This window comes from Melopsittacus undulatus, chromosome 2 (genome assembly GCF_012275295.1).
Source record: "Melopsittacus undulatus isolate bMelUnd1 chromosome 2, bMelUnd1.mat.Z, whole genome shotgun sequence".
NCBI classification, from domain to species: domain Eukaryota; kingdom Metazoa; phylum Chordata; class Aves; order Psittaciformes; family Psittaculidae; genus Melopsittacus; species Melopsittacus undulatus.
In genome coordinates this window covers 12,061,649-12,075,953 of record NC_047528.1, presented here as the reverse complement: position 1 = coordinate 12,075,953, position 14,305 = coordinate 12,061,649, and positions in this window count along the sequence as shown.

Below are 14,305 nucleotides of genomic sequence, written 5' to 3'. Positions count from 1 at the left end.
AATGCAATCTAAATTCTTTCAAATAGGAAATTCTGGTTTTTTTGTTTGTTTGTTTTTTGGTTTTTTTCCCCTGGCACAATTCCAAACAGTAGCTTCTCTTGTTCCAGTCTTGATCATTAGGCAACTTCTCCAGAGAACATTCCACATACTCGGCCTCTCCCTTGTTTAAGGACCAAATCTAGCTTTAATGTTTTATATCTTCAATTTTTCTGTGTTATAGACTCCTCTGTTCATTTAAGCTATAAGGTTCTGTTTTTTTTGGGTGCAATGTAATAACAACCAGCCAGAAGTAGGTTTGTGTATAGAGAGAGAGATTTAAGTTCCTAATTACAGAGAGAGGAAATGTATGAAGAATATTTCTCAAATGCTATTTTTATCCAAGAGATTTATAGGATTCCTTTCTACTAAGCCTTACAGTAGCCATTAATTATGTGGCGAAGTGTTATTTTTTTCCTATAAGATCCTTTTTTTGCTCAACTTCCTAATGCTAGAGCACTGCAATTTCAGCGTTCATGTAGTTCCAAGGTAATACGCGGACAGAAATTTGTGTGAGACAGTAGATTGAGCCAGTATGATACATCACTGTTTTCTCACTTAGTTTATTTTGGAGCATTATTGTGTTTTTAGTGATTCTGTGTGTACCTGTCCATCCCTATCTTTCTTTTCATCCTGTTTTAAACGTGATCATTCTCTGTGGTAGTATTTCTTAGCATTCTCTCTTTCTCCCCCTTCCCCCCTTTTTTTCTTCTTTTCAATGAAGGTTACTGTTTCTCTATAAACACAAACTGAGATGGGTGTTAGTTAAACAAAAACTGTCATGTAAACATGATTATGCATAAAAAAGTAGATTGTATGTAGAAACATGGTATAAAAAATTCACTGCACAAGTAACACAAGGTCTTTCTCAAATATTTAGGTACTGTTACATGGTATTTACCCTACTGTTGAGATACAGGGAAAAAAAATAAATCTAAGGATCTTCTAGTGCAGTATGTGATTTTTTCCCTTTTTAAAAAATCACTCTCAAGAGAAATGGAGAAAAAGTTAGATAAACCCTCTTGAATTCTGCACTCTGGGGAAAAAAACACCCAACACAAAAACCAAAACCAAAAATACTCCAGAAAACCCTCAGCACACTAAGTTTGTGTAGAGCATTTTGAGCCTTATTATGTAACTTCCTTTCTATTTTTAATTCTCATAATTTGCTTGCATTTCATAAGGTGTTCTGGAACTGAGGCAGTAAAGAATTCAACCACATGCTTTGCTTTGTACACGTGCAATGTCTTTTGCATATACTGTCTTTGAGATACATTTGAAATTACCTCCACAGAGAGTCAGTGCAAACCTATGTAGTTGTTGCATGCATGGTCACTTTGCACAGGCAAAGAGACAGCAAAGCCAGTGCCACCAGTGGCTCCACAGCCCACACAAGCTGTCAGGCCCCTGGACACTTTGGTCTCTGCCAAAAATGCCCAAGTCATCAAGATTATAATAATAAGTAAAAATGATGTTTGTTTGCCATGTGAAAAATCAGAATTTATGTAATGTTTTACATTAGAACCAAGTATCTCTGATCACAATGATTCCATAATACCTGCAAGTACAACTGAAATTTTCTGAAAAGAAAGAGGAAAAAGCTCATAATATTGTGTAAAATACTGAAATACATAGAGTCTACATGCTGGATTTTTAAATTACCCTGTCCTTGTAGAAAAGTGTAATCAAGAAGTGGATATATGCTTCTTCTGAAGTCCAAAAATTTTCAAAGGAAGAACAGAAGTATAGCTCAGAAACAGTGCTTAATTTCAGTATGAGACAAATTATTCCATATAAATACTTAGATAAAATGCACAGACCAACCCAAGAGATAGGATACCTTAAATTTAGGCCATAATTATTAAAGTACATGACAGGTTTAAAATACAGTTAGGATTTTTTAAGATGGGAAAAGATTAAGCCAAAGTAGGAGGGTGGAATTACATCAGACTTAATTGAAACCATAAGCCTGAAGCAAATATACATTAATACAAAAAAGTTTCATAACAGACTGCATTTCTTAGACTTCCAAAGTACGATTCAGTTTAACAGAAAAGGTATTTTGAATAACTTCAATGTGGAAATTAATTTTAATTACTTGCTGAATTTATCATATATTCAACTGGAAGTGAAATACTTGAGATGAGTCAGATTGTGTATAACAGGACTTTAAATAGGTATTTCAAATCTGCATATAGACCCTCAGTAAAAATTGTCCTTGGTGGAAATAATGATATTCATCTTTTTCATTAATGAACGAAAAAATCTATTTACATTCCATCTATTAAGTAATGAAAATGCAAGATTTAGTTGGTTTTGCTACACATGATAAAAAGCACATTTGAAGTCAGATGACTGTGTTTATCTTTGAGTCTAGAGGTTGTTGGTCTTTTTTTCTCTTTTTTTTTAAGTTCAGTTACCTATCTATCTGTCACTAAACCTATGTTTTGCATACATTTTAGGCCACTGTTTCTCAATTTTGGGTCAGAAAAGCCTTTCTAGAACTATCTGCAGCACAGTTCATAAGGATCTTACCTGATTTGCTCAAGACTTTTTACAAATAATGAGGTCTTAGTGACTTATTAACCATCTTCATGTAGCATGTCCTATGACAATTTGTTTTTTACAAGGAAAACTATGTAAATCTAGCAGTCACTTCTTGGTTAAATATACCAGGGGAGTTAACCCTATGTCATCTTACTGACTTCAGCAGGCTCATAACCACAACAGAAGCCAACACCTTCTATGACAATTCACAAAGAAGAAAGGATTTAAGTTAGCTAACGTTCATTTTGAAACTCTATAATTCCTTATGTTAGAAAAGATGCTTTTCAGAAAGACAATTTGTTGGTATACAGTTGGCACCAGAATTTGAGTTTTGCTTTTGTTAACATACCATTAAGGAAGAATATAAATGTTACAGGATAGTAACTGAGTCCTTTCAGAAAATTAGGACAAAAACAACAAACAAGCAAAAACCTCCCAGCACTTTGCTGAAATTGATAAAGTGGATATGACAGCGGTAAAAAGATGCCGAGTTTCAATCAGTATTTTATTCATGATGGACTGGAAGTGTTTTCACTCACTCCCCCTTCTCATCCCTTCCCAACCTACCCCCTCTACACCACCACCCCCACCCCTCTCACCCCCCGCCCGGCAACTGCTCAATATAACCATATTTTAGAGAACATTTAATAGTAATTTCTACAATAATAATCAGCACAATCCTTGCTGAAGGTTAATCCTTTGGGTTTTATCGCAAAGCAGAGTGTCTGTATTCATCTTACTGCACTTAACATATTACCAAAATTAAGGTCTCTATAGGCAAAATAGCTTTATTTCAAAACAGTGAAGTTTAGTTGATGCAAAAGTAAACAGTGTTCATTGCAACCACTTCAGCAAACAGAACGAGAATGTGCTTTCAGTACTTACTTAAAGAAAGTGAATCATCTAAATCATTTGAAGAGTACATGCTCTCCAGCTCTGCTGTTTATATATGCTATATATTCTGCAAATCTCTGTTGGCATATAGAAAGCTCAGTTTCATACTAAAATAGCCTCTGATACTTGGTCTTTTAAAAATTACGGTCCAATATCCTATTAAAACATACATTTTTATACAGCATATTAAATTTAAAAAAGCTATCTACTTAACTGAAAACATTCTCTCAGCTGTAACTAAGATGATTCTACAACTTTAAAAAGACTATTATTGAAAATAAAAATACAAAAGAACTAACCACAATCACTGAAAGAAACTAATTTTTAGTCATGAATTTGGTAATGCAGAAGTTGTTTAAATGTGTTTCAAGATGTTGTTCACTGCAAGAGTGGATTTACATAGGCACATGCTACAATGCTCTATTATAAACTATAACATATACAGGGTGACCAAAGTCATGTTACTTTCCTCAGAGTCACTGGAAAGAGTGACTAAAATCACCATGAAACACTGAATGAATAGATAAAAATATGCCAGAGTTTATACTGAAAGCTATTACGTGGCAAAGAGGTTCATTGTTCCATTACCTATTATTACACATTCACAGGCTTTCAAGGCTTTTCATCAACACACCCACCACAAGACTGACAGAAATGAATAAACAAATATAGCAGATGCTATGCTGACATCATGATCAGTTACCTGTATTAAACTGGTCACTTGGAATGTGGTCAAATGCTAGACCTGTCCCAACTCCTCCTTAGCATATAGCATTCCCATTACCAATCCAGTACGGCAGAAGGACAGTGACAGCTTTGTTGGGCAAAATTCAGCGTCTATGATACAATTATTGTGCTACTGATTACTTTAGACTTTGGCATGTTAATCCTTAGGGTATTAATTTACTGCTCTGACTGCACAAAATAGATCCTAGTGCTTTACCCCTTTGAGGGCTGTCAATGTAATTATTCCATATGGCACCACCAGTAAGGTTTTCCTGTGCATCTTTCCCAGATTTTAGGATATTTTCAAATCAATCAGCTACAGAAAAGAACTACACTGCTGTTGAGCACTGCAAAATACAGCAATCCTCTTTTTCAAAGACTGCTGTATTCAATTAAGAATCTTCCTTACTTCAAAAAGTCTTTCTGAAAGGAAGTTCTAAAATATTATTATGACCAAACATAATTCTCCTTTTGATTCTGCAGAGTTCTGGGTTTTGATTCTTGCCCCCTACACCTCTGTCATTAGCCTCACCAGCACCGCTGTGTTCAGATCTGGGGCTCCTAACACAAGAAGGACTTGGACCTGCTTCAGTAAGTCCAAAGGAGGCCATGAAGAGGACCAGAGGGCTGGAGCACCTCTGCTGTGAAGAAAGGCTGAGAGAGTTCAGTCTTGAGAAGAAAAGGCTCTGGGGAGACCTTAGAACAGCCTTACAGTATCTACAGGAGGCCTACAAGACATCTGGAGAGTGACTTTTTACAAGGGCATGTAGTGACAGGACAGGACAGAGGGATTGCTCTAAACTCACAAAGAGTAGATTTAGATTAGCTATTAGGAAGAAATTCTTTACTATGTGTTCCAAGGCGACGTTGGATGGGGTTTTGAGAAACCTGGTCTGATGGAAGGTGTCCCTGCCCATGACAGACGGGGTGTATGATCTTTAAGGTCTCTTCCAATCTAGAGTGTTCTATGATTCTATATATACTGATATAGGTACATTTATCAATATGTATTATGAGAAAAAAGAAAACAATAATAAAAAAATATTGAGCCAGGCTTTCTCAACACGTCTGAATGCTCCAATATTATTTTTTTAAAACTAAATTTTGGAAAAAAACCCAAACAACCCACTTTGGTAAATGAAGTGTACTGATCCCACCATAGTTTTATATCCTATTTTTAAGGTTTTTTTCACTACAATTGATATCTACTTAGATTTAGTGTCAATTTTAAAATTAGAAAATACTATCCATTAAGAAGCAAAAGCGATTAACATAAATCGACAGTTAATCTCCAAAGCAGAAAACTCCAAGACAAAGATGGTACCCACTATGTCCTAACCACCAGTTAACCTTGAGTTTGACATATTTATTGTATTTTCCTCTCTGTTACAGTGCCTTATTTCAGTGCTACATTCCTTTGTGCACAAGGGAAAAGTGAAGAACAGCGAAAAAACATTTTCAAGAAGTCCTAAATGAGCTAATTAAGCTTGTGAGATAGGGCAGTATTGTCATGGATTAAAAGGTGTCTAGCAGCAAAACGTCAAAGTTTGCAATTGAATAACCATTTTTCCCTGTGGTAAAGGTCACTGGTGTGCATCTTGAAGTCAGAAAAAAGAGTATACTAATTTATCGTATTTATATTATCTTAAAAGAGAGCTGAGAAGCAAAATTTGGGAATGAGATTAATCAGATTTTCGAGTAATGGTAAAGAATTCACATCTTCACAAAACTGGCAAATAAGCAAACAAAATGTTTTAAACTAAATGTTTAACTGAAGAAATTGACCTCTGCATCATTTCAGAAAAGGCAGTTGAGGTTTCTCTGCAAATTATAAATGGTAATAATAAAAGACACTCAAATAAGATGTTTGAAAATAAGATAATGAACAATCGGGAGCATATGTTAACCCCTCCCTAGGAATCAGTGCTGCAGACTCATTTGGCTATGTTACCTGAAGTAGCCATAAGACCCTCTTCTTACAGAAGAACTAGAGAAATACAGAGAAAAGCAATAAGGCATGGAGCTCTTGTGCAAAAAGGACCCATGTGATAAGAACTGTGATAAAACAGAGTACTTATATTGTAATTATTTTTTTTTAAGTTTATAAATATAATTATTATTACATTGGTTGAATTGCATAGCTGTGTTTATTACTGTTATTACCACTGAATGGAGCTCATGAAAGTCACTGTATGATTATACATATACAAGCCTGGATGGAATTTCACAGCTTCTTGTCTGACCGTTTTGAAAGATTTGTGCTGCTTTCTTTTCAGGCTGCAAACTAGTTCCTTCAGGTTTACCTACTGCTGACAAGCTTTTGATAATACTGCTTATTTGTTCTTTGTGGCTCATCTGAGCTGTTCCTTCCTTTCACACATCAGAACATTGTTGTGCTTATGAATGCAAGCAGCCCCTTTGATCTGTGGGCATTTTTAAAAGTAGTCAGTAAAAACTGCATAGCAGTTAACTAGTAATTCATTTTTTGAATTTTTCTTCTTTAAAGCAAAGCAGTGCTTTAGAGAAATAATCTCCCCCAATTTATGTTTTTATTAGAATTTACCTATGTTCCTTAACATTGTCATTGTGAATTTCCAACTGCACTGGGCTGTTATTAAAAAAGTCATAAACATACCTGGAAAGTAATTTGTTGTTGCCATTGTCTGCAGTGTTTCAAAGTGGCATTTATTCAACTAAACATAGCTATTTACGTGTCTGCATCTAAGTTAGTCATTTTTACATCCCTTTGTAGACAAGGAAGAGAAAAAGACACTTCTTAGGTGGGAATTATATAATCTTGAAGAAGACATCCAAATTCCATCAAATGCATCCAGCTATAAAAGCAGCTGTTGCTCTCCCCTGACTATAAAGTGAATCTGATTAGCAATGTCTGCTTGGCTCAGACATTGATGGCTACACTACACATGTCTAAGATGAGGTGAGATAAATCCCTGGTTTTTGCTTTCCTCTCACCTCTGGGCTTTTTCATTTGAATATCATGTCAATACATTGCCTGTACCTCTGATTCCAAAGCCTTGGTAGTGTTCCCTGAATTTCATATTGCTTGAGACTGGCATTTCAAGCAGTGGCTTAAGAAGCTGCTAAAAACACAACTTTGGCCTTAAGAAATCAAAAATAACTCCCTTTCAATATTCACTGAAGAAAATTAATGCCAAATCCAAATTCTGGTCTGTTATGTGATAGAAACAATACAGGCTCTTTGGACAGTCATGAGCTCTCTGTTACGAAACACTGAAGTGGAGCTTTAATAATCAGGAAAAAAACATTTTCATGCCTGAGTGACACTACTTTGCTGCATTTGCCCCTAAAGTCCTTTAAAAGAAAAAAAAAGTTTCTCAATGCCTTCTAGCTATGATTGGAATCAGAATTTATAATGCTTAGGGCATGGTGAATTTAAACTAAAATTGATACACAATTTAAAAGTATAGAGATAAGAAAAAGTATGTGATTATTCTATTCAAGTAAATCCATCTTAAAACACAGTAAATACACTTAAATATACAACTGTATGTCAGTCATCTACCTAGCTGCAAACATAATTACCTTATGGATCAGTAATTTTGAAACTCTCAGTTTGAAGTGAATGCACTCTTCAGACAAAAAACAAGCTGAACTATCCTCAAATATCCAAAGTGTTATCTTGTGAGTATATCTACTATGTGACATTAGCTGCAGGAAGGAGCATAAGAAAAATAATAATCTGATACAGTCAGGATATCTGTTCCTCAGTGGGTATTTTCTCGATCTCTGTAAGAAACTGCCTTAAACCTTGAAATAAACAGCTTGATATACCTTCCAAAGTTGTGATAATTATAATTCTGTTAGGTATCTGTAGATATCTATACCACTGCTCACTTGTCTTCTGGATCATCTTCAAGTTGATGGGACTGAATGATAGAGTAGAATTGATTAAATTCTTAAAAGCTAAATTTTGTTCAAAGCATGTTGTCTTCCTCCATGCTTTCCTCCTTATAACAGGTTATTCTCATATGTTTTCAATTTTGAAACATTCTACAGTGGCAGCCACTTAATTCAATGAGATTCAACAATAAATCATCTGTGCAGCTTATGATCATAAGAACAGAACGTAGGGAAGGGAAAAAGATAAGAAACTTAATATTACTTCTCTTGGCATCATTATTATAAACTTTTATTTACCTGACTCCAATAATAATAAACACAATTTCACAATGGGAGAGAATATGCTTCTTTTCAAGGGGAACAAAGTAGACTTCTGTTTATCATATTCTAAAAGTCTTAACCACCTCATTGTTTTAAATCCATGAAAGAAATTAATATAAGGCTGATCCCTTGAGAATGGGAATACATTACCTCTACAACAATCACTAACAAACAGATTAATTCATATAGGACATCTGTCCTGGGTTCAGCAGTAGCAGTCATTTTTTCTCTTTCTTAGTAGCTGGTGCAGTGCTGTGTTTTTGACATTAGGCCTGGGAACACCCCTGATAACACTGATGTCTTTAGTTACTGCTCAGATGTTTAGTCTGATGTCATGGGTTCAGCAGTAGCTCATGCTCTGCCAGGGAGGAGGGAGAGATAGGGCGCCTGGTCTGGGCTAGTCGGGAAGGTATTCCATACCACAGCACGTCCTGCTCGGGGAGGGGACTGGAAGCTGGCCAGGAGGGGAGGGGTTAGCTCTCTTGCGGGCTGGCCTCGTGGCGGCGGGTGGTATCGTATTCTCTCTCCCTGTTTGTCTCCTCTAACATTGATTTGTTATTGGTACCGGTAGTGATTTGTGTTATACCTTAATTGCTGGACTGATTTTACCTCAATCCGTGGGAGTTGTATTCCTCTGGCTCTCCTTCCCATCCCTCCGGGAGTGGGAAGGTGAGGGGGGGTGGGAGGGGAAACAAAGAGGGAACTGTGCAGATTTAGTTTAAACCACGACATCTGACCAGGGACTTTCTGAGTCTCATGCTCTGCCAGGGAGGAAGGGAAGCTGGGAGGAAGCAGAGACAGGACACCTGACCCAAACTAGCCAAAGAGGTATTCCATACCACAGCACACCATGCCCAGGATGTAACTGCGAGTTTCCCAGAAGGGCGAGTTGACTGTGGGGTTGGACTAGGTATCGGCTGGTGCTTGATTGGGCAGGGTGAGGCATGTTAGTGGTTGGTGGGTGGTGAGGTGTTATTTCCCTTATCATCATTATTGGTGGTAGCAGTAGTGATTTGTGTTATATCTTAGCTATTAAAATGTTCTTATCTCAACCCGTGGGAGTTGCATTCTTTTGATTCTCCTCCTCATCTCTCCAGGAGCTGGGGGAGGAAGGGGGGAAGTGAGTGAACGAACTGTGTGGCTGGGTTTAAACCATGACAACATCCTAAATTGATAATAAATGAGTCAACTGCTATTGTGTCTTTTCACATCCGCTGAAATCACTTTCCTATTTTAATAATGCAACAATAGAGATGTACTACACTAGAATGTCTTGATATCCATAAAAACCTTGCCTGGCCAGAACTAAGTAGCTATGCCTTTTTTTGAAAGGATTTTCAGGACAATTTAAACAACATGTATGTCCTAGAATAGATTACTCACACAGAGCAAAACAGAGTAGACCTGGGGAAATTAGTTTAATTTATCACCAATCAAATCAGAAATAAAAACTGAATCTTAAAACCACCTTCCCCTCACCCCTCGCTATTTCCCAGACTCCACTTCCAATTTCTCTACCTCCTCCCACTCAGCAGCACCCGGGAATGGGGGATGTGGTCAGTTCATCACACATTCTCTCTGCCTCTCCTTCCTCCTCAGGGGAGGACTCACATTCTTCCCCAGCTCCAGAGTGGGGTTCCTCCCATAGGAAACAGTCCTCCATGAACTTCTCCAATGTGAATCCTTCCCATGGGCTGCAGTTCTTCACAAACAGCTACAGTATGGCTCCCTTCTACGGGGTGCGGTACTTCAAGAACAGAGTGCTCCAACATGGGTCCCCTGTGGGGTCACAAGTCCTGCAGCAAACCTGCTTCAATGTGGACTCATCTCTCCATAGTGCCACAGGTCCTGAAAGAAGCCTGCTCCACTGCAGGCTTCCAATAGGCTCACAGCCTCCTTCAGGCATCCCCCTGCTCCACTGTGGGGTCTTTTCTGGGCTGCAGGTGGATATCTGTCCACCATGGACCTCAGTGGGCTGCAGGGCACAGCCTACCTCACCATGGGCAGCAGCAATGAATACAAGGGAATCTGTTCTCCAGCACCTGCAGCGCCTTCTCTCTTACTTCTACATTGACCTTGGTGTATGCAAGGATGCTTCTCTTGTCTTATCTCACTCCTCTTCCCATAACATTTTTCCCCCTTCTTAACTATGTTATCCCGGAGGTGCTACCACTGTCATTGATAGATGGGCTCAGCCTTGGCCAGTGATGGCTCCATTCTGGAGCTGGGTGGCATTGGCGCTATTGGACATGGGGGAAGCTTCTGACATCTCACAGAAGCCACTCCTGTAGCCCCTCTGAAACCAAATCCTTGCCACACAAACACAATACAGAATGAAGAATACAGGCTGTCCAAATGTGCATGAGCTTACTACAGTGAGTGGACTAAAAGTAGAAAAAATGGACAAATTTGAAATAAGGAGAGTTGAAAGAATATGTAGAACATTTCTAAGAATTTCAGAATAATTTACCTGTATGCAAAATCTCAAAAACTTCTGAAGAATGTTTTAGGCAATTTCTTTTAAATGAAAAACTATCATTTAACTACAGATTTCAAGCCTGAGGGCAACAGAATTACAGGTATACATGCACAGCATGTGAGGAAAATACTGGAACTCTGGGGGAAAAAAGAAATGCACTTCTGTAGGCTCTTGATCCCTACTGTGATCTTAAAAAATTGCTTGTAGCAAAAAATGTAAATTGCATGTTACTTAATTGGTAAGCAAAAAAAAGTGCACAAACTACTTTTCTCCTTTTCAATCTTCACACATCTTCATCTTCATGTGTATTCTGGATAAGTTTTCTGGACAGCATGTCCAATGCATGCAGTTACTGATATGGATGACTGTGAAGTGTGCATGGAGATAGTTTCTGTTATACTGCTTTTTTTCACTTTTCCCAAGATTACTTTATACAGACTGTTTGTGTATATCTATGTGAAATACGAATTCACTCCTCTAAACAAGATGACAAGGTTTTATTGAGGGACAAAGTCAATAAAGCAAAAGCAAACAGCGCTGGGCGCATGACCGTAGCCAGAGGTGCAAGTGATTAATATTTTTTACAGGTTTATATACTTTAACTATTGCATTAGTCTCATATGTGTTCATTACTCCCATGTATAGGCTCCAGTAACTTGTTATCATAACTCTCCTCCATTTGGTGTCTGCACACTTCTCTCCGGTGACTGTGGGCAGGAGTCTTGAGGATGAAGTAAGCAGTCCTCCTCTTGTGAGTAGAAGTCTTCAAGATGAAGTATGCAGTCTTCCTCACAGTGTACTTTTCACCTTTGGCACAGTTGAACGCCCCAGTAATCACACAGCTATCTGAAACCAGCCATATCTGTAATTATTCTGATGTCTAGCAAAGATTTAAAACAGTGTGACCTTCCTGAAAAATTTAGTGCAGGATGGGCAGACAAGGAGTATCCCAAGCTAGCAGACGTTTGGGAGGCTCTGTCTCTAAACTAACTGATAAGTAGAAGGATGGTGTGAAATAACTCATTCATGTTTAGTGGGGTCACTAAATCCTGTTATCTCACCACAGACTTAAAACACAAACATTATTCTTTAAAGCTAAAGATACTTTAGAAGACTATTGTGAAACAATTAACTCATGTTTAGTGAGGCCACTAAATTCCACAGACTTACAACATAAACATTGTTCTCTTTCTACAACCTAAGTTAAGCTAAAAAGTACTTTAACTATATATTTTCCAGGTACTAGCTTTTCTTATATCAAGCCCCCCCCCCACCCCCCCTTTCCTTCACAGATTCTTCTACTATGTGACTCCGTTTTGCTCAGGAGTTCTGTCCATTTTCAACTTGTTGTCTAATCTTGTGTCTTTAGCAAGTTTTGTTTCTGTTATTGTAAACTCATAAAGTTATATCCACATAACCACACCTATGATTTGTGAAAACCAATACATTTATGTGTTTATCACATCTATTTTTTTATATAACTTTAATGGCTGTTTTTGGTAATAATTCATCTCAGTTACTGACTAGTCTATTCCTCATCTCCTGGAAACAAAAAATAGTGCAGGAAAATTCAGTAGGGTAACTTGCAAGTGCTGATGGTTATAGTGACAAGAAGAATTTGACAAAAGAAGGTTGTTTCAGTGCCTGAACTAGAATGACTTACAGTATGTCTATTCTAAGGTACCATTGCTCTGCTCATATCCCAAGCTGGATATAAGCCACCACCAATACAGAAACTGCATTACTATGTTGTGAAACACTAAGACCCAGAAAACATACCCTGACTCTCCTCAGGAATAAACAACTCAAGTCTGGTGATTTAACTGGCATCATCACATATCATTTTGTTATTTTAAAATATTGACAAATCACATGCACATTTCACCTTAGCTGATTGCATTATTAGTAATTTCTGGTTTCTAAGTCTGTGGAAAATACCACAGCATCTTGGTAGTTAAACTGGGTGGTCTCAATCAAACCTGAAGTAAATCAACAAAGAAAAAAAGATCTCTTCTGTGATGTTTCTTTTTACTTACAGTGCAGTCATGCACCTTAGTAAAGTCAGTGCTTCCTACTCCAAGTATACTTCCTACTCTGCCATCTATAGCATAACTGAGAACACCACTTCCAATTTTGCCAACAGGGCTCCTTTGTAAGGGGCAAAGGGCTGAGAAGGAATTAATTTTCACCCTTCCCTCATCTTTCTTCCACAAAAAAAAAACCTAAATGAAACACAGTGGAAAAAGTGATTTGTTCATTAGCGTTTAGCAGACCATTTGTGCAGCTTGAAAACAAATTCCCCTTTCCACTGTTTGATGTGCCTTCCATGAGGCCAGGGAGGTGGGGAACAGCTTTTACCTCTAATAGCTTAAATGAGGTCACAAGGAGCAGGCTAGCAGTTGAAAAATAGACAATTTGCTTGAGGAGAAAAAGGAAAGAGCTCCTTGAATTCCCAGTAACATCAATGCCCTGCAGGAATTAATTAGAGTGGCTGTCTTGTCTGTGTTTGTTGAGGTTTTCTCTCCCTCTGCACCATGACTTCTCTTGACACTGTTGCACCGCGCACATGTGTTAATGCATTGTCGTCATGCTTTACTTTTTCGCCTTCCAAAACCATCTAGATTCTGCAATTGCAAAATCCCTAAAAGCTTTGAAGACCAGCTCTTCTCTTAAAAGTAACTCCAGCAAAAAGAATTTCAATATTTCTTGCCCCTTGATGACATGCCTATTACCTCTGCTCCATTTGCAATCAAAACAACCTCCTTCAAAAAAAATCCCCCAAACCAGCACTCCCTAAAAACTCACTTGGTATCAAGCAAGATTTCTACATGCTTAGGTCTCTATAATTCTGCAGCACTATACTGACATCTTTTTCAGGTTGTGCTCTCACTCAGGTTGTTTCTCACTGCAGCTAGGAATTTAGATTTTGCAGTACTGGATCAGATAAAAGAGTCAATCAGCTTCAACAGCATGGAGTAGCTATAGAAAGTGAAAAAGCTCCTGATTTTCATAGGGGATGATGTGACATTATAGATCTTATCTTGAGCTGCTGTAACTAGAAATCAGCTGAAATCTGAAAGTATGACATTATAAATTGCTCCTGAAACTCATACAGAAAGTTTTCATAACACAAGATGTTCTTTTATTCAGTGTCAGTCCTTTTTTGAGACTTGTAAAAATTACTTGCCTTCAAAGGCTGCTGTTTTCCAAGAATTATTATCCATGTTTTATTGAGAAAGCATAGCAGCTGACTCTTCTAGTCACCTTCTTAAAAAAAATATATATATTGACAACAATGATTAAAGTACACTAAAAGCATTTGTAGATTATATGAGCTATAAGAGTTTATAAGCCCTCTGTAGGACAGGATAGGATTTCTACATGATTTTGATAAATTGAAGAAATGGCTCAAAACCAAGA